Source organism: Marmota flaviventris, chromosome 15 (assembly GCF_047511675.1).
Source record: "Marmota flaviventris isolate mMarFla1 chromosome 15, mMarFla1.hap1, whole genome shotgun sequence".
Taxonomy (NCBI): domain Eukaryota; kingdom Metazoa; phylum Chordata; class Mammalia; order Rodentia; family Sciuridae; genus Marmota; species Marmota flaviventris.
In genome coordinates, this window is record NC_092512.1 from 11,960,709 (window position 1) to 11,986,908 (window position 26,200).

The 26,200-nt window shown below is 42.6% G+C and overlaps 1 long non-coding RNA gene across 1 annotated transcript; it reads left to right on the forward strand.

Annotated features, from left to right (window-relative positions):
- Positions 1–2,359: 2,359 nt before the first annotated feature.
- Positions 2,360–9,589, forward strand: LOC114101208 (uncharacterized). Its single transcript, XR_003584246.2, has 3 exons — positions 2,360–2,403; positions 4,226–4,348; positions 9,532–9,589. It is a non-coding gene; the product is annotated as an uncharacterized lncRNA (long non-coding RNA).
- The last annotated feature ends 16,611 nt before the right edge of the window (positions 9,590–26,200 follow it).

A 26,200-nucleotide genomic window follows, 5' to 3' on the forward strand; every position in this document is an offset into this window, starting at 1 on the left:
TATGTGGTGCTGAGGATCGAACCCAATGTTCAAGTGGTAGAGCTAGGCAAGTGCTCTACCACTGAGCCACAAACCCAGCCTGTGTTGCTTCATTCTTGAAGGAAAGGCTGAGATTCAGTTAGATATGAATGAAAGATGTAATTATTTCCCACCCAAGAGCACAGAATCTAAATTCTCTCTCCAGACTCCTCCTTCTCTCTAAAGATAAGCTAAGCTTTCAGGCCAGTGTTTGTGCCTAGCTGTTATTTCTAGCCATATGACCTTGGCTGTGGTACTGACTGTGCCTCAGTTTCCTCATCTCTAACTTAGGATGCAGTTGCCACGCCCCACTGCGGCTGCTCAGTGGTTGCTGGCCTACTTTGCATCTGCCTGAGTATGACGTTGTGCTCCATTTACAGGGATCCAGGTGTGCAGAGCTCACGACTGAAGAGGACCTGAGTATGTGAATGGTCTGGTTGGGTGGACAATGGGGATCCAACCTTTAGTGTGTAACTACCTCAGAGATTCCTAATGGCTCAGTCACAGCAAAAAGGTTCATTTTGCAACCAAAATTCCTGGGCCTGAATGAAGAATCAGAAATTGTGGGCATTTCTAATGCACAGATGGGCAACAAATAAGTAACATGAGGTTGCTTTGTTTTGTTTATATTAGACTCTCTTTCTTTTATTCTTTCTTGGGCTAAAGGAAGAAGATAGTGTGTATGTGTGTTTGGGGAAAGAGAGAGGGAGAGAGAGAGAGAGAGAGAGAGAGAGAGAGAGAGAGAGAGAGAGAGAGAAATGCTCCACTGTGTGAGACCTGGGTGGGAAAAGCATGGTTCCATTGCAGGAATCGGTCCCTGCCCCAGTGGTGAGTCCCATGGGGAAGTGCTGTGTGAATTCCCCTCAGGCTGCCACAACAGAATACCACAGGCATGTGGCGCAACCAACAGCCACTTATTTCTTATAGTTCTGGAGGCAAGAAAGTCCAAGATTAGGGGGCCAGCTTGTCATGCACCTCTTCTTGGTCTCCAGGTGACTGCATGCTTGCTGTCTCGTCACATGGCCGAGAGGTAGATCGTCTTCCTCTTGTGTGTTCTTATAAGGACATCGGGTCCCATTCATGAGCCTTTGCCCCAGTGACCCGAGCCACTCCCCAAAGCCCCACCTCTAAATGCCAACAGGCTGGGGTTGGGGCTTTGGCTTGTCCAGTGTTTTCATTCCTGGAAAAGAAGGGAAGGGAGGACAGAGGACTCGGTGCAGATGAGCATCCTCTCTGTTCCAGGTGCATCTGCACATTTTCCCATTTATTTCTCATCCCAGCTCAGTGAGGTAGATATTTCTCATCCTTTTTTTTTTTTAACTAGGAAAAGAAGACATGAAATGACCTGCATGGGGCTCCAGCTCTAAGTGTTAGGGAATGTGAGGTCAGTGAGGGGAAGACGTTCTTGGCCTGGGGATCCATTAGTGCACAAAAACGGTGCTCGGCTCCCTGAATGCTGGCAGTGTCAGGAGCCCCGAATGAAGACATTACCCATGTCTGCTGGAGTGCCGGCTGCAGGTGCAATGGTAAGGCCTCTCGGGTGGTTCCACATCCAGCAGCCTGGGAAAGAGCACCCTTGAGGGCTGTGGGGGGATGCTGAGAGCCACGGCGGAGTCTGTATGGCCCCTGGCATTTTGCCAACAGTATTGATTGACAGGCGAGGCATTACTATCCTCCTCTGCCGCTACTTTTGAGTTCTAGCACTATTTTAGAGTTCTCGTGGGGATTTCCCGAGAGTTCCCATTGGTTGGGGAAGTGCAGGAGGAGGGATTTCCGGGAGAGATATTTCCGGCTGGGGGTTCCTGGATGAGCCGCGTGGCGTTCGGGAGGATTCCCCGGGAGCTGTGTGAAGTGTTTTCCTGCAGTTCAAAAATAAAGTTTGTTCCTGCTTCAGTGGCTCGTGATTTGTGCCCAGCCAGACTGCGGCAGGGGGATAGAGGTATCATGTGTAGTGGAGGTAAATACCTTCAAGAGCAATGTGAGGCTGGGCACGATGACGCACGCCTGTAATCCCAGTGACTCAGGAGGCTGAGGCAGGAGGATCGTGAGTTCAGAGCCAGCCTCAGCAAAAGTGAGGCACTCAGCAACTCAGTGAGACCCTGTCTCTAAATAAAATACAAAATAGGGCTGGGGATGTGGCTCAGTGGTCTAGTGTCCCTGAGTTCAATCCTGGTTCAAGTGCCCCTGAAAAAAAGACGAAAAGAGAAAAAAAAAGCAGGCTGAGATGCCTGTGGCCTTAGTCATGACTGGTGACATTTTGAATGGAGCTGAAGGGTGGTGTGAGCAAGGAAGGTCACAGGGTAAAATATGAGTCGTTATTGCCCAATCCCATCTGTGCCAAGAGAGGAGAGGAAGCTGGAGCTGCATACACTTGGAGCCAACTAGGTTAGTACCTCCATGGATACTATGTGCTTTACAAACAAGGAAACTGAGGCTCAGAGAACGAAAATACCTAATCCTCAGTCAAGTATCTAGAAGGCAGAGAGAGGAAGAAAGGTCTCAGTGACAGACACAGAGGGTGCAGGGCGGAAGGAAAGCCCGAGTCTCCCGCTCAGCAGCAGCCACTCACAGCCCTGGTTTGGTGTTGGTTTGCCAGAGTTAGGGAGAGTAGAGGGCCAGACCCGGATGAGGCTGGAGGTTTCACTGGAGTGTGTATGTGTGTGTGTGTGTGTGTGTGTGTGTGTGTGGAGGGTGGGGATGGCTTGTTGTTCCACTTTGTCTTTGCAGTGTTCATATTTGTGAACACACATGGCTAACGCAGCAATGGCCGCTCCCCATGGAGCACATGTCCTGGAACTGTCAGGGAATGTGCTCTGGGCTGCCCCTGGTGAGTGGCAGGATTTCAAGTGGTCTGTGTGGACTTGCTCTGCGTTCTATCCTCAGTGCTTCATGCCTTAGGAGCAACCGACTCTTCTTCCCCTTTACCCTTTGCATTTCCAGCTCGTAAGGGTTGTAGCTGCAACTTCAGCATTTATTCTACTTCTTCCTGCATCCAAGGACCTATTGTTGTCTACTGTCCTCCTCCTGATACCTGTCCCTGAACTGTGTGGCTGTCACCATGGCTCAGGGGAGCACTGGAGTGTGGGGAAGGTGGGATTTAAACGTGTGTCTCACAGGTTGCCAAGACTGAGTTGGTTCCCTTTTACCAGCGTAGTTGAAACACCAACTAATTCAATTCTGTCCTATGTCTGGACTCAACCAGGCAATCTAGCTGTCTGAGTACAAACCATTTATCACTAAGTATTCAATGCAATTAGTGAGCACTGATTTTTATGTACCCACTGTCCTAGTTTGGAGGAAGAAACAGTTAATAAGACAGATAAGTTTCTATTCTTAGGGAGCTTACCTTCCAAGAGAGAAATACATAAAAATGCCCTGTGATGGGCATTAATTATGTGTCAACTGGGCATCCAGATTTTAGTCAAATACCAGTCTAGTTGTTGTTATGATGGAATTTTGTATAGGTGTGAGTGCAGTTTAAATGAGTAGACTTTCAGTCCAGCAGATTACCTTCCACAGTGTGTGTGAGGGCTTGTCCAGTGAGGGCTTGTCCAGTAGTTGAGGCTTAAAGATAAAGAATTGAGATGCCCCAAGGGAGAAGGAATTTCACCTCCATTAGAACTTCCCGGGGTCTCCAGTCTTCTCCCCTGTTCAACAGACTTTGGACTTGTCTGTCCCCATAATTGTATGAGCCAATTCCTTGAAATAAACCAGTTTCTCTCTGTCTGTCTGTCTGTCTGGAATTTGTTGCTCCAGAGAACACTGATTAATATGTGTGTGTGTGTGTGTGTGTGTATATATACACACACACACGTATGTATATACATGCACACATACACACACATACATGTGTATATATCATACCTGTTTTTGTGTGCATATATGTGATTCCAAAAGGAGAAAACAGAATGAAAGTGAGTCAACTTCAGACAGGGCAGTCCTCAAGGTCTTTTTGAATGGAGTGGCCTTTGAGAAGATTTCTGAATGAAACAAGAACAGGCCTTGAGGAAACCCAGGTGAAAGCCTTTCGGGATAGCCAGCACATTTAAGCACAAACTCTGGAGAATGCATGTGCTTGGCCCATTCAGGAATCAGCAGGAGGTGGCCAGTGTGGCCAAGGCAGTTTGAACAGCGCAGGTGGTAATCAGTGATGGACAACGAGGTCAGAAACATGGCTTTGCTGAACGACTTTGGTTTTTATTCTAAGTGTAATTGGGAACCACAGAAGAGATCTGAACCAAGCAGTGACAAGATGTGATCTCCTTCCAGCTTCTGTGAAGAGAACAGACTAAAGGAAAAAGAGCATCAGGAGGCTACAGCAGAGATCCAGGTGAGAGGTGACGGCCGCCTGGCCTAGAGAAGGGTTTCTCAAACTCAGCACTGTTGATTGACATTTTGGGCAGGACAAGGATGGTTCTCTGTTGGGATGCCCTGTGTGCTGTAGACTGCTTAACAGCAACCCAGCCTCTCAATGCCAGATGCCACGAGTATCCTATCACCCCAGGGTGACAACCCAGATGTCTCTAGTCACAGTTAAATGTTACCTAGGTGCAAAATCACTCACAGCTGAGAACCACAAGAGTAGAATGTTGGTTTTGAAGGGGTAGAACGATGGGTTGGATTTGAGCAAAGTTTCCCCCAAAGTAAACAACTTTGTATTGCTGTGTTTATATGTATTAAAAAATCCTCAATTTAGAAAAACTTGGAATTATAATAAGAAAATCACTCATAAACCATTACCTTGAAGCAACATTGATACAATTTTTATATCCAGTATTTTCTATGCATGTGATAATTACAGTAATATTAACAGTGTTTATTGAGCAACTAGGATTCTGGCTATGGTTAACATCCCTGATCACCATATTAGCTTCTTATGGCTGCTGTTATAAATCACCTTAAACGTAGTGGCTTCAAAAGGCTCAGATTATTATTTTCTCAGAGTTCTGGAGTTTCTTAGCATCCTGGAGGTTACAAGTCTCTGATGGGTCTTCCTGGGCTGAAATTCTTGCTCTTGGCAGGATTCTGTCCCTTCTGCAGGCTTGGGGGAGACTTTTTTTTTCTTTTCCACCTTCTAAAGGTCCCTTGCCTGATGTACCCCTTCCTCCATCTTCAAAACCATTAACAGAGGTTGGTCTCATATCTTATCGCTACACCCTGTCTACCAACTTCCTCTTCTACATGTAAAGACCCTTGAGTAAGCACTGGGGGGCCCGTCTGGATATTCCAGGATAATCTCCCCATTTTAAGGTCAGCTAATTAGAAAGCTTAATTCCATTTGTCATCTTCTCCCCCTGCCCCATTTCACCTAACCTATTCGCATGTTCTGGGGTCTAGGACTTGGGCATATTCTGCCTGTGTATAGTGTACAATGGGAAACACTAATCTAAAACTTCTAATCTAAAATATCTTTGAAAAACAATGGATTGTTTTGTTTTCTTGAATATGGCAATAACATTGGCCAAATTCATTTGCAGCAAAACCTGAACTGAACTTTTATGAGGATAACTGTGGTTTGACTACTTCTGTTACGCTAAATATTCATATTTCATTATCAAAATATTAATGTAGCTTCCCAGAGCACCTTGCACTGGGGATGTGAGGTAATATGCATCTGTGTCATCTTACCTTTCTAACATCTGAAGGCATGCTGAATCTTGAGACACACCTGGTCTTGACATCAAGACCTGTATGGATGCATGACCCCAGCCTGCTGTGTGTTGCATAGGTGCCGAGCTTGGGTAATGAATTTCCGTGGTGTCATCATTCATTTTATGGGTCAACTTGACTAGGCCATGGATGCTCAGACATTTGACCAAACATAAGTCTGTTGGAGTGATTCTGGATGAGAATAGTATTTGAATTTTAGGCTGAGTAAAGCAGAGTCACCTTCCTAATTATGTGAGTGGGCCTCATCCAATCAACTGGATATCTGAACAGGAAAAATATGGCTGATTCAGAGGGAACTCCTGCTGACTGCCCGGTAGGGCATTGGTCTTTTCCACCTTTTGGACTTGGACTGAAACATTGGCTCTCAGGTCTTTAGCCTGCTGGCTGTCGGACTGGAACTGCACATGGGCTCTTCTGGGTCTCTAGTTTGCCAACTGCAGATCTTTGGACTCCTGAGCCTCCATAATTGCATAAGCCAATTCCTTACCATTTCCTTATCTTCACTCTCTCACTGTCTCTCTAATGACATGGATGAATGATTGAAGCAGGACTTGTGAATGCTTGCAAAATACTCCCCATGCTGTTTCAGCAACTTTGCAGCTGGTGAGGACTCACGGTGAGAGGGCTGAGAGTCAAAATGAAGGAACTGAATTCAAGAGAGCATAGTGAGACATGCAGAACCCTACCCAGAGAGGCTCAGGGAGGCACCTTCCTGTTTGGTGATGTGACTATGGGCATTGTGACTTGGTGATGGTGAGGACCCACAGGTCAAGGACTTGGTTCCACAGCCAGAGGACCTGCTTTGAAGCCTAGCTCTGCCTTGTACTAGCCCTGTGATCTTGGCCTAGATGGTTAACCCCTAATGGCCTCAGTTTTCTTGTCTATGAACAGGTAGAGAACCTGCCATGTTTCAATGCCACACAAAAACCACATAGTACAGTACCTGAAACATACTCAGAAAAATGGCAAAGATTATTGTTGTATACCATCAATTCTAAAAGCTATGTATTTCTTCTCATTCTGTCACTTTTATAATGGTGTACCTATTGCACTTGTCTTTGCCATTTTTTTTCACATTTCACATGTCTTAAATTAGAAACCATCTAAAAAAATTGATGGTTTCTCAGATACGATGAAATATAGTATTATTATTTGTGTTGTGCCAAGAGAAATCATTTAGGAAAACACTGGTGAGGAACTGTCTTATGAACAAGAGAAAAGATTCTCCCTCCTTCTCTCCCTTTATGGAATCAAATGTTTTATCCTAAACTTCTATTTACGTTTATAATTATAACATGTTATAATTATCTATATAGAGAGGTAGATAAGGAGACACATCTTTATTTTTTTGTCCAGATATAGCTGACTACATAGCTATATGTATATTTAAAGGACAAATATAACCTTTATAGTATTAGTTTTTTTTGTCAGAATACATTCTACTGTAAAAAAAAAAATTAGTGTTTTCCTGTACCATGAATTTATGGTTAAAATTCACCTTCTAGTCTATACTATGAACTTAATGACTGACACATCAGAGGTATTCAATGACATTTTGTTCAGTGAATTAAATAATTAAATTTAATAATAATTTTCCATCATAAAATTGTAATAATTTTTATTTGGAATTATAATTTAAATGAGTATTTTCAGGTTTTAGCAGCAACTTTAGAAAAAATTTTGACCTCTCTTTCTGGGTTCTGTTGCTCATTTCTAACTCGTTTCCTTCCCCTGACCTCTCCTTTTCGTTGGATTCTTCTCTTTTCCTTGCACAATACAACTCCTCCATCCAGTGCCTACAGTAGCTGCTGTCTGTGGCTCTCAATAATCCCACACGACTTCAGTTTGGTATTGAGTCAGGACAAAGAAGATAAAATATGAATGGGCTTCGGAAACGGTCTTCCACTTTCATAAAAGAAAAAAAAAAGTAGCAGTGCTGCCTGGTCACCCAGAACCAGTTCCAATTCCCAAGAGACAGGGAAGAATTTTTAAAGTAAAAAATCAATGGCTATGAAATTACACATTAGTCCAGGGGAGAGTTCTCCGTCTGTTTTCCCAGGGAACATCCATCTTGCTATAGTAATAGTGGCACAGACAATTTGCTGCAGTGCACTTGATCTGTAAGTGTTTTAATTAAAGTTCTGACAGCCAATTGAAGCCTTTTTTTATTTTTTTGGGTATACTGTATCAATCTTTCTCTGTCTGTGGACGTCTGTGCCTGGGGAGTTTGATCTATTAGGGAGGTGTAAGTTAACGTCCTGCATGTATTAACTGATCAGGAGGGCAGGTACACCCTGGGTTTGCTTTTCCTTCTACTTGCTCAAGTGCAAAGCCGTGTCTTAATAAATGTTTGTTGAACACAGAATTGATGGGAAGTGCCTTGGGATGTGGTGGGGAAGGGAGTGAGATGGGAATTTACTCATCCTTAGTCAATTTGCTGGCTTTATCTGTTACAAGCTGCATACTCTTGGGCAAGGTACTAACATCTTCAAGTTTTATTATTATTTTTCCACTTTTAGACTAGGACAATTAATACTTACTTTATAGAATTGTTATGCATTTAGCCCACTTCTGTCTTTACCATTGCTCAGTGATCCCAGGTTATATACCCCATGGGTTACTCCTTGGGGACCTAATAGCTCTTTTTCAGTTGCTAATGTCTGAAATGTTTCCTACAGGCCCATATATTAAAGACTTAGTCACCAGTCCATGGTGCTGTTGGGAGGTGGTAGAATCTTTAAGAGCTGGGGTTTAGCTGGAGGAAGTTAAGTCACTGGGGGCATGCACTTGAAGTAGGCATTGGAACCCCAGCCCCTTTCTTTCTCTTTACTTCTTGGCAGTCAGAAGGTAAGCAGCCTTCTGTACTATGTGCCCTTTCCATGATGTACTGCCTTGCTTCAGGCCCCCGAACAATGAACCAACTGACCATGGACTAAAACCTCTGAAACTGTGAGCCAAAAGAAACCCTTTCTTCTTGTAAGTTGTTTATCTCAGGTGTTTTGTCATAGTCCATGGAAAACTGACTAACACCTTAATCCTACTGGAATTATCTAAAATAGAGGACAAAATATATACCTTACTTTCATACCCAAGAGATTTTCAAGAATTCTACATAAGTCATACACTCACTAATATACATGTTAATTACATTTGGAAAGCTCTTGGATAACCCACGTGGCAACAGTCTCCTCAGCTTAACCATTGATATTTTTCCCATATGGGACCATGAGCCTGAAATGGGCACTACATGTAGGTTTAACCTCCCATTTTCCTCCTTTGAGAAGGTTTTGACATCATGATCAGTGGTCATCTTTGCTTCTACCAACAGTCATCTCTATTCCCAGCGGGCCTATATGCATAGTAGCCATGATTATTTCAATTGTCACCTTCTGAGACAGGACAGACCATAGGGAGCTGATTCCATCCAAGCAAACAAGCTACCATATAAGTTGACTAGAGGGAGTAGAAATGACTTTTTACCTGTTTATAACCATCCATGGTATCTCTCTTCTTAAATCTTGTGTCAGCTGAAGCCAAAGGATAGCCTTGTGTTCCTTCTGAGTCTTAAATATTTCTCTCTAATTGTCCTTTCTAATTCCAAGAAGATGGTATGAAATAATACTTATGGATTGGCCACGCAACCTGGGAAGCATTGTGTGCTTCTAAATTTTTGAACTCATAATTTACTTGCCTGCTTCCTGGGCATGTTCCCGACTGTGAAGGAACATGAGATGGTGGAAAAGGTTTAGGTCCATCTAATCATAGCAGGGAGAGTTGAAATCAGATTAATAAACACCCCAGGCAAGGATTGCATGCTTGTTGTATGACAGATTTTATATTTAGGCACAAAGGCTGTGGACAAAACTCATCTTGTTACCTGTCCTGGAGGAGCTCCTAGCATACCTGGTGAAAAAGAGATGTCCGAGGTGAGTAACCTGTGCCACAGGAGACCTGAGGCTTCCTACTGCCAGGTGAGGCATCCTAAGGCTTCTCAGAGATACTATAAGAACATTAGATCTATGGGGATGGGAAGTAGTCTCTGGTCCAATGCAGTGTTCCTAGAACCTGGAATAGACACTCAAAGAATTGCTCTATGAATAAATAAGTAACTGACTTTGAACTGTGAATTAGAAAAAGAGAGCAGAGGAGTCTGGCCCAGGGAGAAGGGAGAATGTTAAGTCAAGGCATTTCTCCTACTCTGTAGGGTCTCAGATTTTTCTGCACCAGCTAAACTGTGGGTGCACTTTCCTTACCAATGTCACTCTGTCCTCACAGGAGTAGGTTTGATCCAGCGAATAGCCTAATTCTGCTTTTATCAGTCAGTTTTGGGCACTTGATATCATTACCTAGCTTGAGTTGCTGGAGAGTATTTGGAGTTGAGTTCTGGTGGGGATGAAAGGAAGGTGGAAGAAGATAGTCACTTTCCGTAGCACCGAAGCCATCAGCTTGGTGCCAGTGAAAATTCCATATCCCTTTTGTGATTGTTGGCTGTTGAAGACAAAGGATTGGATAACCAAAGGTGGCCAAGCTGATGGCCACAGAGTTCCCTAAACACAGATTTTTGATTGAGCCTGGATATATTTTTGACTGATGATATTAAAAGTAAACTCAGGGAGGCATTTCATACATAGTCACTGAATGAGTAAATATTGCTTTTCTATTGCCCTATAGTTCCAGATATTTTTAATGAAAGGCACTAATGAATGATAATGCATCATCTTTGGACTCTGGTGAATGCTAGAAGCCAGGGTCTATGGCATAAATAGCATAGATACTCATCTGGAGAGTTCCCTGAAGTCCCAGATCTTCCATGGTGGGACTTTGGGTTGAACACTTCTGTTAGAGGAACCTAGATTGTCTAGTTGTCTCTGTAAGTAGGAGCGACTCCGTGGCTCCACCACTGTCAATTCCGTGAAGTAACTTGTCAAAGACAATGGGATTGTTTTGTTGTTAAGGGATGGATCACATTTGCGTCCCCTATGGGAATCAAAGAAACCCAAATAATTAGAACTGGTCTAAGGACTTCATTTTTGTGGGAAAGTTCATAGGTGGGAAGTGGCTTTTCCCATACTATGAAGCACATTTGGGTATAAGCCTGGAACCCAGGGTTTCTGATCCTCAATCCAAGATTCTCTCAGTTTCCTCTGTAACAATAATCGATAACAGTGGCATTTTATTGGAGAGGGTCTGACAGAGGTAGATGGCTTATCTTGATGCTGTATTGGCCCCTATATACTGAATGAATTGGTTGTCGGTGGTGGAAAATTTGACCCAGTTTCTTTGTGGTCATTTTATGGCTTATCATGAGGTCAGTTGACATTGCAGAGCAGATGTGTCTGGAATAACCAAACCCCAGGCTTCTGCAGCTGGGGTGGGGGTGTCTCTGGCAGCACGTTTGGTATATGTTATAACCCATGCCCACACAACTGCACCTGATATTGGCCTCACAAACCTCTCAATCCCCCTAGTTGTAATCGTAGGAAAGTTAGTTGTAATTTAGGACATGCAAAAGAAAGAAATAGCAGGGTAGATTCAAAAGCTTTTTCCTCTTGGGTTCAGGTAGAGATGACACATGATCCTTTGTGTTAGGGTTGAGATGACCAGGTTCACTGTGAGGTCTATGTGAGAGTAACCCAGTTAGACATAATGAGTTAGAGAACCCAGGGTCATCTCTGTCTCTGTGGTTGTCCAAAGTGGGAGGGATGTGGGTGGTATGTCAACATTTTCAAGCTCAGTTATTTATGTACATTGGCTGTGACTCATCTGGAGTCCAGATTAAATAATATATAGTGAATAGGGATAGAGACAAATAAGGGGGTTTTATAAAATAAAACCTTCAAAACTATTATGCAAAGAGTATGGGCATACAAATGTGTAGTCTGTCAATTAGGGGAGAGCCAGAGGACCCGGATTTTCAAAGGCTGTGTAGAACTATATTTAAATAAAACTATATTTAAATTTGCTGTGACATAAAGTAAGCTACAATGGTAATATGGAGGAACAGGGAGGCAAGAGAAATTAAATTCAGCTATCGATGGCATTTGGGAAATTTTTCTTAGAGGTGAATTAAACCAGTTTTGTGTAATTGTTATGCATGGAAAACAGGATTCAAAAGGCTTGAAATCTGTCTGACTTTGGAAAGAATACTGGCCTCAATTTTTTTGTCCCTAAAATGAGAACAATGATGTGGTAAGGATTAATAAAGTATATAATACACAGATCCAGTACTCAAAAAATGTCAGTCATTGCTAGTAGCAGTATTTTATCTGATGCAGTATGACTTTCAGAACAAGTATGCAAACTCGCCTTGTAGACTACTTTGGATGGGAAGGTATATGCTGATTTTTAAGCTATTGTCTCTCAGTTCCAAATCCAAAGTTCAGTATTCAGCTTACAATGCTGTGGGGTTCGACTCTACCTGTTCTCTTGCCTTTTGGCCAGCGGCTCCCTGTTCTTTTCTCCCTAGAGGGACACTAGAGAGAAACCAGAAGGCAAGAGGGAGCTGAGAGTCCTTCCTTGCTGTTCCTGTCATGCCACTTCAGGGACATGCTTCATCTCAGTAGAAGCAGTTTGTTATGGTTTGGATGTGAGGTGTTCCCGAAAGCTCACCTGTGAGACGGTGCAAGAGGGTTCAGAGAAGAAATGATTTGCCCAATCAGCGAGGGGATTAATCACCCGAAGGCATTAACTGAGTGGTAACTGAAGGCAGGTAGGACGTGGCTGGAGGAGGTGGGGCACTGGGGTGTGGCATTGGGGTATTATTTGCATCTGGTGAGTGAAGTCTTTCTCTGCTTCCTGGTCATCACGTGAGCCTTGAGGAGTGGAGTCGGCTGTCTATGGACTGAGACCTCTGAAACCGTGAGTACCAAATGAACTTTCTTCCTCTACAGTTGTTCTGATTGGATCTTTTAGTCACAGCGGTGGAAAAGCCGATTAAAACATTGTTGATTCCAGTTTCCAGCTTCTTTCCATATCTTTCATGACGTTCCTCAGAGGGAACCTGCCACGTCCTCCCTGAGAGGACTGGGATCTGTTCTATGGGGCTCTTCTTACAAACTTGGCAACTATCCCTCCTCAGAGGGCCTGGGTCCCAGCTCCCTGGAGCCACTTTGCAGACCTTCTGGCTTCTGAGGACCCAACCTCTCCCCTTTTCTCAGCCCACCGTAGCTGTGTACAGCGTCTCTTTATTATGTTATTTCATCATTGCTGTTTCTTATTTGCAAGTTCTCCAAGAAGGTTTTAACCAACTCCCCAAATTACATTCTCTCTGCTAATGTAACCAGTGTGGCTCTGTTTTCCTTGGTGACCTGACTGGGTACCGCACACCCAGAAAGCACCTTGACTTCTCCCAGTGAACAGGCTTTGGTATGCAGCTGCTATCTGGTCCTAATCCACCAGCTTTGTCTCTGCTACCCTCCCTTCCTTTCTACCCCTAACAAGGTCTATACCGTTTTTTGCTGCTGATTGATGATTTAAAGCTATCCTATCATTTCAAATGGTTATGATGGGTGTGCCCTAGGTCAGCTTGGTAAGAAGATAGATAAAAATCAAGCCATGATTCATTGAGATGGCTCCTCATCACCATGTAGTTTTGAGCTTGATTTCCAGATCACAGCAGAGTGTTTTTTTGTTGTTCTTAATTTTTCTTTCTGTGAATTAGATAGCTGTACCTTAGAAAACTCTTTCTAGCTTAAGTGACAAAGTGTCTTTTAATGTAAAGAAAGATTTTTTTTTTTTTTTTTTGCTCCAGGGATTCAGCCCAGGGCACTTAACCACTGAGACACATTCCCAGCCTTTCTTATTTGTTTTATTTTGAAACAGGATCTTGCCAAGCTGCCTAGGGTCTTGCTAAATTACTGAGGCTCTCTTTGAATTTGCGATCATCCAGCCTCAGCCTCCTGAGTCTCTGGAATTACAGGTGTGCACCACCACGGCTGGCAAAAGAGACTTTCTTAAGTGAAACTTCAGGACATTTGACTGAAATGATGCCAGCAGGAATTCACGTCCTATTTACGTATCCTAAACTAAGCAGGGAGAGAAACACTCTCATTAGGTGGACCTTGATCCTACTACTGAGGTGTGGAAGGGATGGTGCATCAAATTGACTACAGGGTGTTGTCTTCAGAATGAGGAGGAATGGACTCTGGGCATGGAAATACCTGTGGCAGTATTGGCATAAAGGTCTGAAGAATCTGGGGATCAGCCCTGAAAGATTTTGCCTTTTGAGATGGGATGCTCCACCCCATCCAGCACAGTTACTGCTGCTCATGTCCCTGTGGCAAAGACAAGCAGCCTTGATGTTGGGTACAAGGAGTGATTGTTTGAGATGATTCACTTGCCTGTTCTTTTACTCCATGAGGTTCTTTCTTTCCTCTTCACTGTGGTGAACTAGCCTGGGCTCTGAAGCTGGGCTGCCTGGGTTTGAATCCTGGCTCCCGCCTATCAACCCTGTTACTTGGGCAGATTGCTTCTCCTCTTTGTGCATCTGGCTAATAGAACCTTTCTTCATCTTCATTTCTCTCTTCACCCACTTTCTTCATCAGATCCCACAATAGTAGGGCTCTAATGAAATTATAAGTGCTCCAACAGTGCTGGACATATGGTAAATGATCAGTTGGTACTGGTCATGTTTCTTCCTACCCAATTGCAGCAAGGATTTTCATAGAGCTGAACTGCTGGTGGAACAGAATGATCTCATGGATGTTTGATCAGATCTTTCCTCCTCTCTTCCTGGGAAGCCTACAAATTTTCTCAGGTTGGAGAAAATCAAGCTCTTTATTCTCAGGAATGAATGCATTCTGGTCGAGTCTGAGTTTAGGAGTTAGGCATCCCAAGGAATATATCCTGGCCTTACCAGAAGTAATAAAACATTTAACAACAAATACAGCTTTTGGTTCTGGTCATGAGGCAGCAACTGTAGACTCTTTGATGTTCCAGGTGTTCACCCTTGACTTACAGAGTCATAGAAAGGGCCAGGTGTCCTGGTTTAGGGAGCTAAGGATACATGAGTCTGTTGCTTTTGCATGAGGTATTCCTCAGAGGCTTGGGACATCGGCTCTTGCAGATGAAAGTAAGTCTTCCAGGATTTTTACTCTGCAAACCTTATGGTGATTAGTCCTGAGTATTTTTTTCTTCTGTATTTTGTGATCTCTTTTAAGTTTCAGTTTTCACAGCATTCAGCATCAAATGGGTTATCATATGGTAGGTGCCCAATACATATCATCTCTTGTTGTTAATATATCTCCCCACCCCCTCTCCCCAGTTTGTATCAGCTAGGACTTACCTAGGTTTCCTTGGACATTTTGGTACCAGGTGGCCTAGCTTTTACCTTAGAAAGAAAAAAATAATCAATCTTCAATGATGACAATTGATTCTTCAGAAATAGGGGCTCAAGCTCAGTAAATCAAATTTGGGTTCACTCCTCCTCCATGATAGTTCACGTGCACTGATGTCCTGAGTCTTTTTCCCTCAGGGGGCCCTGGAACACTGTGCCCAGTCCACGCTGCATGCGCAGAACACTCTCAAGATAAATCTCTGCCGTTGTCGCACTGTTAGCTGCTAATAAAGAGAGCAGGCAGTCATTGTAGCAGGGCTTTCTTTGGTGAGAGGCCTAATGGTGTGTCAGGATTATATAATTCACCCTCTAAGAGCATCCAAAAGAGAGATAAATTGTTTGGTTGAGAGAAATTAACCGCAGATTGATCCTATCTGTTTTAATTTAGCGCAGGATGGCTTAGACTACTCCAAGGAGCAGATGGGCTATTGATCTGACAACAGGATAATCAGAGCGTCAAAGCTGGGGTGGGGGTGTGAGGGGAGGAGGATTTGGAGCACTTGGGACTTTGCCAGGGTGGCCTTCTTGGAACGAAAGCCTTCCCTTAATTGAGCATGTGCCTCGGCCTGTACCTCGGCCTGCTTGCAGCTCTTATTGGAGATAAGAGGTCCGAGGCCCAGACCTGGACCTGCTCAGAGCTCTCCTGTAAGGAGACCTCGCCTGCCCTGGGTGTGCTGGCCCAGGGAGGCAACCTGGCTGTGGAAGAGGATGAGCCATGGGGGAGGAATGCAAGGGGCTAAATCGGCCCTGGGAGGGCACTGTAGAACGATGGAGATGGAGATAGAAGGAGATGAAATTGGCCTCTGCTGGTAGAACTTGGAGGCTACCGGGAGTCTTCTCCTCCCTCTCTTCTGTTTTGCTTTGTTTTCTTTTAAAAAAGTCCTGTTTTCCTTTCCCCAGTTTGTTTCACTTCTGCCTCATTTCTGGGTTCACCCCCACCCCACTTCCACCCACCCCCACCCTGCACTTGCAGTAATGACCCTGCCCTTGGCCTTAGAAAGTATGTTTTCCCCAGGACCATGGTGCAGGTATCCGTGGAAGTGGACTATCCCCAGGTGCCCAGGGGCTGGGTATGAGTAGGGTCATACTGTCCATTGTCCTAAGCTTTGCTCATGGGTTAGGTTTCTCCTCTGGCCCTCAGAGAGCAAGTTAGAAGCCCGTGGCCCCAAGGAGCTCAGATGGCTCAGGCAGAATTCTTGGGATGCCACGGTGACTGTTAGGTCAGGACGCCCTGACACATGAACTGGCTGAAGACCCAGCCAAGGCCCCAGGATCAAAGGGCAAATGGAGACATAGGGGGGGACATGGAAAGGATGATTGATTCCAGAAAGCGACACTTGGAAGGGAGTTTTACAAGCTCCCTCTGATTGGTTTTGACTAGACTGTGGCTTTTCTTATTCCAAGGACCTCTTCTGGGGGATAAAGACAAGAGCAGACCATGAGCTGCAGTCCTCTCTCAGTGGCTGTCCGTCAGTGGGCCTCTGCTCTTTCCAGGTGGAGGTCAGTCACAGGAAGCAAAACCACACTCCTCGGGGTAAGGAACGTGGCAACAATGAGATAAACCGAGGCCTTTGGTTGGAGGCAAAGGGATTGGCAGACCTCTTCTTTTCTCTGTATTCTCCTGGTCCTTTCCCTCCATCTTGACCCTCACCCTACTGCATCCTAAAATCCTTAGTGATCTTCATCATTCACTAAGAATTTGGTTGAAAAAAAATATATCAAGATAAAATCAACACCCCCTGAGCGTTTGGCCCAATATGAGCAGTTGGAGAGATGGATGCATACCATAAATCAGGCCACATGTATCTGGAAGTAAATTTCTAGTTGAGATAATGAGTACCACTCCTTTATTACGGAAAACATCTTGGATCTGAGGAGAGGCAGAGGGCAGAAAAGGCCTCATGGAAAAAGACATTTGTTCATTCCGTCTTTCTCTCTTTCCCCCTCCCTTCCTTTCCTTCCTCCCTGCCCCCTCCCTTCTTTTCCTTCCTATTTAAGGGTTTACTGTGCCAGAATTCTAGACTCTGGGGACCCAGCCACGACTTCACTGGAGTCATGGAATTTGCATCCTAACAGAGGGAGGGAGAATGGCAATGAGAAACTACATCTCAGATATTGAGTGCTAGGAGCTTTTTTTTTTTTTTTAAAAAAAAATTCTTATTATGTAAGATTTCTGTTTTTTGTTTGAATGTCAAAATGAAACTTTAAATAAATAGAGTTCACCCTGAGAACTTTATATTTCTCTGTTACTCAGGGTCAATTGAATGGGCATTTTGGTAATTTGTCTTTTCTGACTTTTAATTCAGTTTTATAGATGGGACAACAGAATCATGATGTAACCTACGTATTCAGTGTGGATTTTTCACATAGCAAAGCCTGCTTTTGCTTCCATTTTCTGTTCATTTGAGGGAAAGTAAGATTTTTGATGCCTGAAATGATAATGATTTCTTTTTTTCCATCTCTAAGAGAAGTACTAACTAGAGGAACAGTTAGGTTCTTGCCATAGAATGGAAAAATAATAAAGTATATTAATAGCTGAATAAATGGATCTTGCTGGGAAATATTTTAGACTTTTAATGGTCTCACGGAGATAGAATAGTGCTGGATATAAAATTTATTTTTAATTTTTTTGGTATTTTTACGAAAAAGACTAAAATGCTTTTCAATTAAAACTGCTGAATCATTTTAAGTCAAGTGCTGGAATCCCAGAGGAACAGAGGCCCTGAGTGAGCGGATTACTGAGGGCCCCAGGTAGGTGTCCTCTTGTTGGAAGCCAGGCCTGGCCTTCCTCTGCTCTTCCTGTGTTTTAAAGATGGCCATGCTAACTGTGGCGCAGACTCCACCTGTGGCCGACCAACAATGGCAGATGAAAGAATTTGCACAGATTTTAAGATGACCTAATCGTGAAGGGGATTGTTGGTCTTATGCTTTCAAGTTTGATACTCTAGGGGGAAATGCCAGTCAAGCCCCTTCGCAGGCACAGTTCTTTGCATAAGGGTTTCCTGTGCCATCAGTAATCAATCTGGTGATCTAGGGAGAGCTGAGGCAGGGGAAACACATTCTGGGCTCAACAGATCTGGTTTGAGTTTCGACTCTAGACTGACTACCTCTGTGACTGGCTTTCTTGCTTTGGGCAGACTTCATTGTCTGCCATCTTAGGGGTGGAAGTAATGGTACCTACCTCTTAGGATTATTAAGATTATTGAGTTCACATATTTAAAACACATAATGGTGACTACTGTTTACATGGCATAGTAAACATGAAGTCAATACTGTTTACTACGTGTTTACATGGTATAGTAAACATGATATAAATATGTGCTAGTAATAACTCTGGATCTTAGTTTTCTGACTCAAGAAATGAGATGCACAGTGATGTTTTATGCAGCTCAGGTTGTTTAAACATCATGAAATAGTACAGTGTTTTATAAATAGTAATGTACTCAGCAAATGGAAACTAGTATAGCCCATGCGATCTTTTTTTAAAAGTTTGTACTTTCCCATTTAGACAGTCTGATTTTTTTCCTGTAATTTAGTCACCATTCAATTAATTAAAAGAAAAATAACTCTTAAATAGACCTCCATCTATTTTAACATTACAGGCAGTTGGCTCTGAGAGACTTCAGAAAGGATTTTTATTAAAAACATTATGCAAAAATCAATACAATGCATTAAAACAATTATGAAAAATAGTAAAGCAGCTCATTATTTATTAGTAGACTTGAGAGGTATGAGAGGTCCTTTTGGAATACCTAGAGAAAGACTATGGAATGATTCAGTGCAATTTAATCCAATTTAATTGAAATATTTACTGCGTACTTACTATCAGGCATTGGGCCAGCACAGGAGAGGGTGACATTTAAATTCTTTCTCCTCCATGAATTCTCAGTTTCAGAGGGAGATTAGAGAATTATAAGTGTAACTATAATACAAAGCAGAATAACAGGTGGCCTAATTCTCAATGATTTCACTGAATAAATGGAAATATAATCACAGTTTTTTTTTTAATTTGGAAGAGAATTTAAAAGTGATATCATTTAACCTTCCATGCAATTAGAAATTCTTTCCATAACATCATTCATTTATCATTTCATCATTAAAGTACTTGCTTGTTCTGTAATTCCTGTGTGATTGCCTGATGCACCACAGTTGTAGGAAAGATGAATGTTAGTAGCCCATTTTATTAATTAGGGTTCCTTCTTCCTTCAGGGAGGTCAGTCTCTTTTTTTATTAAGGCCCTCAACTAATTGGCTGAGGCCAGTTATGGAGGTTTATCTGCTTTACTCAAAGTGTATTGATTTACATGTTAATCCTACCTAAAAAATATCTTCACAGAAAAATATAGAGTAATTATTGATCAAAAACCTGGGTACTACGGCCTAAGCAATTTGACACATAAAATTATCCTTCACAGACATCGTCTTTGCTCCCGAAGGCTTCACAATATTGAGGAAGATACATAAGTGGAAGAGTTTACTGCTCTGTGCGAATGTTGTTAATGATAGAGGGAAATTCCAGATACTGGGAGGCACAAAGGAGGAAGCAGCTGTCTAAGCTCAGGGTGTCAGGGAGGACTTCACAGAATCTGGATATCCCAACTGGATCCTGAAGGCCAAGGTGCATAGGTCTTGGCCAGATTGAGAAAAACACAGTATATTGAGAAAACACAAAGAGTGTGCGTGCACGCACACACACACACACACACACACACACACACACACACCACTGTACTCACAGACTGAAAGCTGAGGATTGCCAAAGGCAGTCTGACTCTTGTAATAGTCTATTATTTATTTGTATTCAACATTGAAATTCTAGTAGCAAGTAAATTGTCTGCCACAGAGCTCAGAGCTCTACCTGAAAAAGTCTTTCTCCACTCCTAAATTTCCACCATTAGATATACCTTCCTTTTGCCACAATTGTTGTTCTAGTATGTATTCCAATTCAAATAATATGTCATGTTTTAATGGTTATATATACATTTTTGATGCTGTATAAACACTATATGTAACTCTTACAAAAAATCTTCCAACTAGATAATTTTATGTTCTATCAAAAATGGGAGAAGACGGAGAGTCTCAGGCAGGTTAATTACCTGTTCATGGTTAAATAGGCATCAAATAGAAAAGCCCGAATTCCAAAGTAGCATTTTCTCATTCCACCTATTTCAGCTATACCTGGAGGGTCACAAGAAAATTGGCTACTGGACCCAGACCAAGGACTTGCAATGAGTGAGACAAGTACGTTAAATGCACTTTTATCTGTGTGAGGTGTGGGAACTGCAGCAAATTGCACAGCTCAGGACTTGCCCAAAGGGGCAGCTGCCGTTCAGCTCTGACCAAATGCTGCTGCTTGGGAGAACTAACCTCCTGTTGCCAGATTGCCAGTGTTCCAGCGAAACTGGAATTCTGTTTTTGTTTTGCCTTTCCATTTTTTAAAAACATAAAATCTCTTTATTTTTAAGTGCTGGCCTCAGGACATAAGAATATGGTGCAGGCCAAGTGAAACACATCTGCTGGCTGGGTGGTTCCCGTGAGTCGCCAGTTTCTGACTTTTGATCTATACTATTATTCCTCCCAATATGTAAATATTTCTAACACATTAACATTGCAGCACCTCAGAGTGTTTAAATATGCAGTAATAATATTTGTGGAGCTAAATGTGGTCTCGTATGATTGTCATCATTACCATGGGGCAGACAGGGAAATCATGATTATACTCTTATTATCCCTGAAGAAACTGAAGCTACAGGGAGTTGTGAACCTATCCTAAGTCACACACGATGGAAAAAGGGTCCTTATCTTCTGGCCAAATGTAGTCCTCTTTTTACTACGTAACTTTCTTCAATACTAGATGAGAAAAGAAGATTTAAACCAAGTGGGTATCTAGAATGAGAAGGAAAAAATTCAGTGGCTTTTCATAGGCTGGTATTTATGGAAATGAGAGAAGTAGAAATGCAGTAAGGAATGGTCAAGAATCAGAACTCAGCTGAAGAGTCAGGGTGTTGTCTGCTCTTAGCTTCCACAGAAAGGTGTGGGGCAGGACATGCCATCCACTAACCCAGAGCCTCCCAACCACAGAGGACATCCAGGAATCTGATGGGAATCCCTCAATCATAGTGACATTGAAACTGAAAGAACCTGTAAGATTATCTAATGATTCATTTGTTGAATACTCAGTCCCCAAGAACCTACTGTATTTCTTGTGGAAGTGGCTTTTCATATCACTTGCCTCCTCCCCTTCCCACCCTGAGATGAGAGCAGGAAGCCCTGAGCCTAGAACTGGGTATGTTGAAGAGCCATTTATGTATCTGAAAAAATATAAACTCCATGTCCTGTTGACTCATCATGGAAATGGTTGTCCTTGGGAGGAAGTGAAGAGATAGGAATTGGGTTCTGAAAACCATCCATTCTTCTTTTAGAGTCTGTGGTACCTCCAGCAGCTTTTTGTCAGATCCTTTAGGCCTAAATGAATAGATGTATATTTAAAAAATCTGAATAATATATGAAGAACAAATAATTCCTAGCCTTAACGTGCATGTACCCGCATTTGCCTTCTGTAAAATGTAGTATGATACGATGCCATACCATATAATACAATATGGGTTATGATGTATTATATGTATTATACAAAGGTGAATGGTTCAGACAACAACATCATCCTAGATATTTCCTATTTTCTAATTCCTGTGGGAATTAGACGGGAGAAAGGCTTCTCTCTACCTTCAGGCAGAGGTGGACTATAAAGCCAAGTTAGGATGAGAGACCTGTAAAGTGGGCTTTGGAAGCCCGTAGACCTGGGCATCTACAGGAGGCGGTGGCACCTGGAGGATCAGGATCAGGGAAGACCCCTAGAAGAGGTAATTCTGGATCTTGGAAATGGCAGTTGTCATTAATTCAAACTGTCGGGGAGGAGAACGTAACCTTTGGATTGCTTTAAAGTAATGTTGTAGCCAGGTGTGGTGTCAACACCTATAATCCCAGTTACCAGCAAAGCTGAAAGGGGAGGATCATGAGTTTGGGGCCAGCCCTGGCAACATAGTAGGACTCTATTTTTAAAAAGCATGCCTCAGGGACAGTGGTGCACTGAGGAGGTAGGGCAGGACCAGGACAAGGCAGGGCTGTGGAAGCAAATATGAAGCAGACATAGTGGAGGAAGAGAGGAAATGAAAAGGCTGGGAGGGGGTTGCTCAGGGGCTCCTGGGCCTATGGCTAAGGTACAGAGGATGAGAAAAGGAAAAAAGACCACCAAGAGATTAGTAAGGCATCAGAGGTCACAGAAATGGGCAGAACATGAGCACAGAGCAGCCATCTACCAATTAGATGGGTGTCAACAGGTCTAGGACCTGATCCTAAGGAGTCACTCTCTCCTCTTGCCCTTCCCAGGAGTGAGGCGCTAATCCCTTATATAACATCAGAGGAGTCAGTGGGAACACCTGGCTGTCATAGGCCCGGAGTGGCAGGAATGGCAGGGGTTAGAAGAAGATGCCTAATGTTGATTATCTAATACTTTGATGATGGATTCCAGGCCGTGTGAGACATCTCAAACGGTATCCAATGGTTTAGCCAATGAAACATTTGTTTTTCTTTAATTCTTTGTCACATGGTATGAACTGTATCTCAAGCACTTTTACCCATAAATATCCACAAACACTCCATGTAACTATGGAAGTTGGGCTTCATCTCCAGTTATGCCATGTTCTTAGAGAAGGAGCACCAAAGCCAACTAAGGCTTCCTCTCCCTGTATTGCTGCAGAGGAAGGTTATAGGAAATATACACAGAAAGCATTAAAAATACCACGGAGGCTAAAGAGTGGCCAGAGGAGGCAGAGAGTATATAATCCATATGGCCCTCTGTTCTCACACCAGTTGTAATTTTTGAGTATGTTTGGGCCTTTTCCTCTATGCTGATGATTGCAAGTCTTTAAGTTGAAAAGTTTTTAAAACAGCACCAGATAGTTGGAAATCCTCTCCTAGGAAAAATACGTGAATTATGTTATTAACACGAGTAATCAACTATAAGGTGGGCACCGTCTTTTTCTGGGCTACAGATGAGGAAGCTGAAGCTCCGACATTAGTGGAAACAGTACCTCATGGGAAAGCTCAGGGAATTTGAAGTTCCACTAGTTGATTAAAGCTCAGCTCTGAGGGAGGACGAGAGGGACAGGGACAGAGAAGGCACTGAGGAATGAGATTGATCAGATATGTTATGTGCATGTATATGTACGGCATAATCCCACCATTATGTATAATCACAATGCACCAGTTAAAAACTACACGAAAGTCTCAGTTCTGCCCTTCATCAGCTGTGCCACCCTGGGTAGTTTACCCTTCACTTAGCTTCAGTCTTCTTTCCTCAGGTTCACTCTCCTCCCTTCCCCCTTCAATAAACACCTGTTCCTTGAGTGTTATTATCAATAAATGAAACCCCCAGTCACCCAGCTGCTCAAGTTGTCCCTTGGCTGTCATTTTTGCCTTTTCTCCAGAGCTTTCTCCTTTCTCCTACCATCAACCGAGTCCTGCTGCTGCTGGTCCAAGAAACTTCCAAACATATTCACTTGTCTCTGTCCCTACCATTTCCACCGTGATCTGTCTTCTCACTTCTGGTCTCCTGACATCATTCCACCCACTCTGCTTCAAGACCATTCTCTACATGAACCCCAAGGGAAAAATCTTAAGCTTCAAATTCAACCCCCTGAATCCCCCATTTAGACTTGATCATGGCTTCCTGGAACTATGGGGAGAATATTGAAAGCTTCTCACGTGGTTGACAAGCTTGGTTTCTAGATCTCTAGCCATGTTTCCCGCCATGCTCCTCCTTTTCCATGGTTCAGCCATTCTGGACTTTTTTAGTGTCTGAATGGGCTGTTCACTCTTTTTCTGTCACATAACCTTCACTCTTTCTTTGCCCTCCACATGGAATGTTCTGCTCCTCCTCCAGCTTTTTTTTTTTTCTTTGCCTGGCTAACTTCTATTCATCTCTTGAGTCTTACCTTCAAGTCTGGTCATCAGGAATAATTCCATGGCTTTGCACTGACTTAGATACCCACATAATACAGTCCCACAGTACGTGAAGTTTCCCTTCTGACATTCATCACACTTGTGGTTTTTGGTTCAGTCTGTTCTTCAAAATGGATCGTAAGTTCCATAGCTCCACTGTTTGCCACATAGTAGCTACTCAGCAAATATTTACTGAATGAATGGATATTTAAATGGAGGCATAGTAAAATTAGTTAGGTAAATAATAGTGTAGATCCCAGAACAGAGTCAGCATTCAGTAAAAATTGGCTCTTATAAAACGTATTTCCATCTCAAAGTTTGTAAGTATAGACCTGAGATTGGAAACTTTGTCTCCTCGGTTCAAAAATCCATGCACTTCCCACCACGCTATCTTTTCTTGCAGTTACTAATTTAAGGTTAAGGTCTTCTTGTTTTAGTTTTCAAATTTAGTAGAGTATAATCTTCTTATTGTTGAAGGATTTCCATGAATTAAACTTTTTTATCGAGGAGAACAAATGACCTACCTTTAAATAAATTTCAATAAATTGCTTGGCCCAGGTCAAGATGACCAGATTCCCTAACACAGATGAAGAATGACAATATTGTCCCAAACTGTAGAAGACAGAGTGAGGTTCTGTTGGCCCAAGGAGGGTCAAATCCAAAGGTTTAGGGTCAAGTTGAACAGATGAAGAGTGGAGATAGCAATCTCTGAAGCAGACACAGGGATAATTTACACATAGCTGGATGTGTCTGGCTCTCAATGCTTCTAGCAAAACATATTCTCGGACCTGGCTTGCAATTGCTTAATTGTTCCATGGAGCCTGGCTTCTCTCATACTGGACAAATGTGAAACCCACAGACAAACAATGGGTCAGTTAACTCAAGCTTCACCAGCATTGTGAAGACTTGTGGCATGTCTCAGGAACATAAGACATCTGAGTGAAGAACAGTGGGGTAATATTGTCTTACCTGTGTTCAGTTTTTACTTACAAATAGCCTTAATCCTTCCAAAAAACCCAGTGGATTAGATTTATACAGTCTATGGGTGTTTACTAGATATTACTGTTTTACTTATGGTGAGGTCGGGCGTATTCAGTCCAGGAGGAGACAATGGGATGAGTTTGTCATTTAAGAGAGAACATTTAAAAAGGAGGCTGAAGGCCAGGCTTCAGTCCTGCTTTAGTTTTATTTTAGTTGAGCAGCCCACCCTCAAAGATGACATCACGTCTTAGAAGCTCAATTTCCTCCTGACCTAGGATCATGATTTCCTGACCACCTAGCAAATCGGAGATTTGAATATGTTAATGAATGGGAACCATTTCACAATAGTAAAATAATATACTGAAATCAAATATTATTTCAGTGATTATTAAAATTATAAAGGATATGTGACATCATGGTAATTCTTATTAATAATTAAAGACAAGGACCGGAAATAATAATATAATTATTACGGATGTTAACAAATATCAATCATTAATTCTTATACAATAGAGCAAAGCTTACCATTCACTATTCCCAAGTGGCCTCTGCAGACAGGTGTCTGGGGCCCCCGACAGAGTACTGCACAATGCAGGGTAGCTGTGGGCAATTTATCCCCAAAGTGAAAGGTGAGGGGGCTGGGCAATGTGGCAGGGCCCAGGGGACCTCCTGACATAGTCCCTGAGCAGGAGAGGCCTTTCCTTAAAGGCCCTGAAAGCATTATTATCCAAAGTATAGGTATGAAGACACGGATCGGTGTGAGTATACTATGTATACAACCAGAGATATGAAAAATTGAGCTCTATATATGTAATAAGAATGGTAAAGCATTCCTCTGAGATTTTATATATATATATATATATATATATATATATATATATTTATATATATATATATATATATATATATTTATATATATATATATATATTTATATATATATATATATATTTATATATATATATATATATATATATATATATATATATATATATAGCAGAGAAAAAGCAATGAATGCTTCCATGAGGAGAAAAGTGGGAGAGGCTGGTTATGTGGCTTGTTTCTCCCGACGCACGGCTCTTCTCCGAGGCAGGGTGGAAGTAATGGGAAGAGGAGAGAGAGAATGAGGAGCAGAGAAAGGTCAGGATCCTTACCATAGATGTCCCTTCTAGTTGAAGGAGACAAGAAATGAGGACTTGA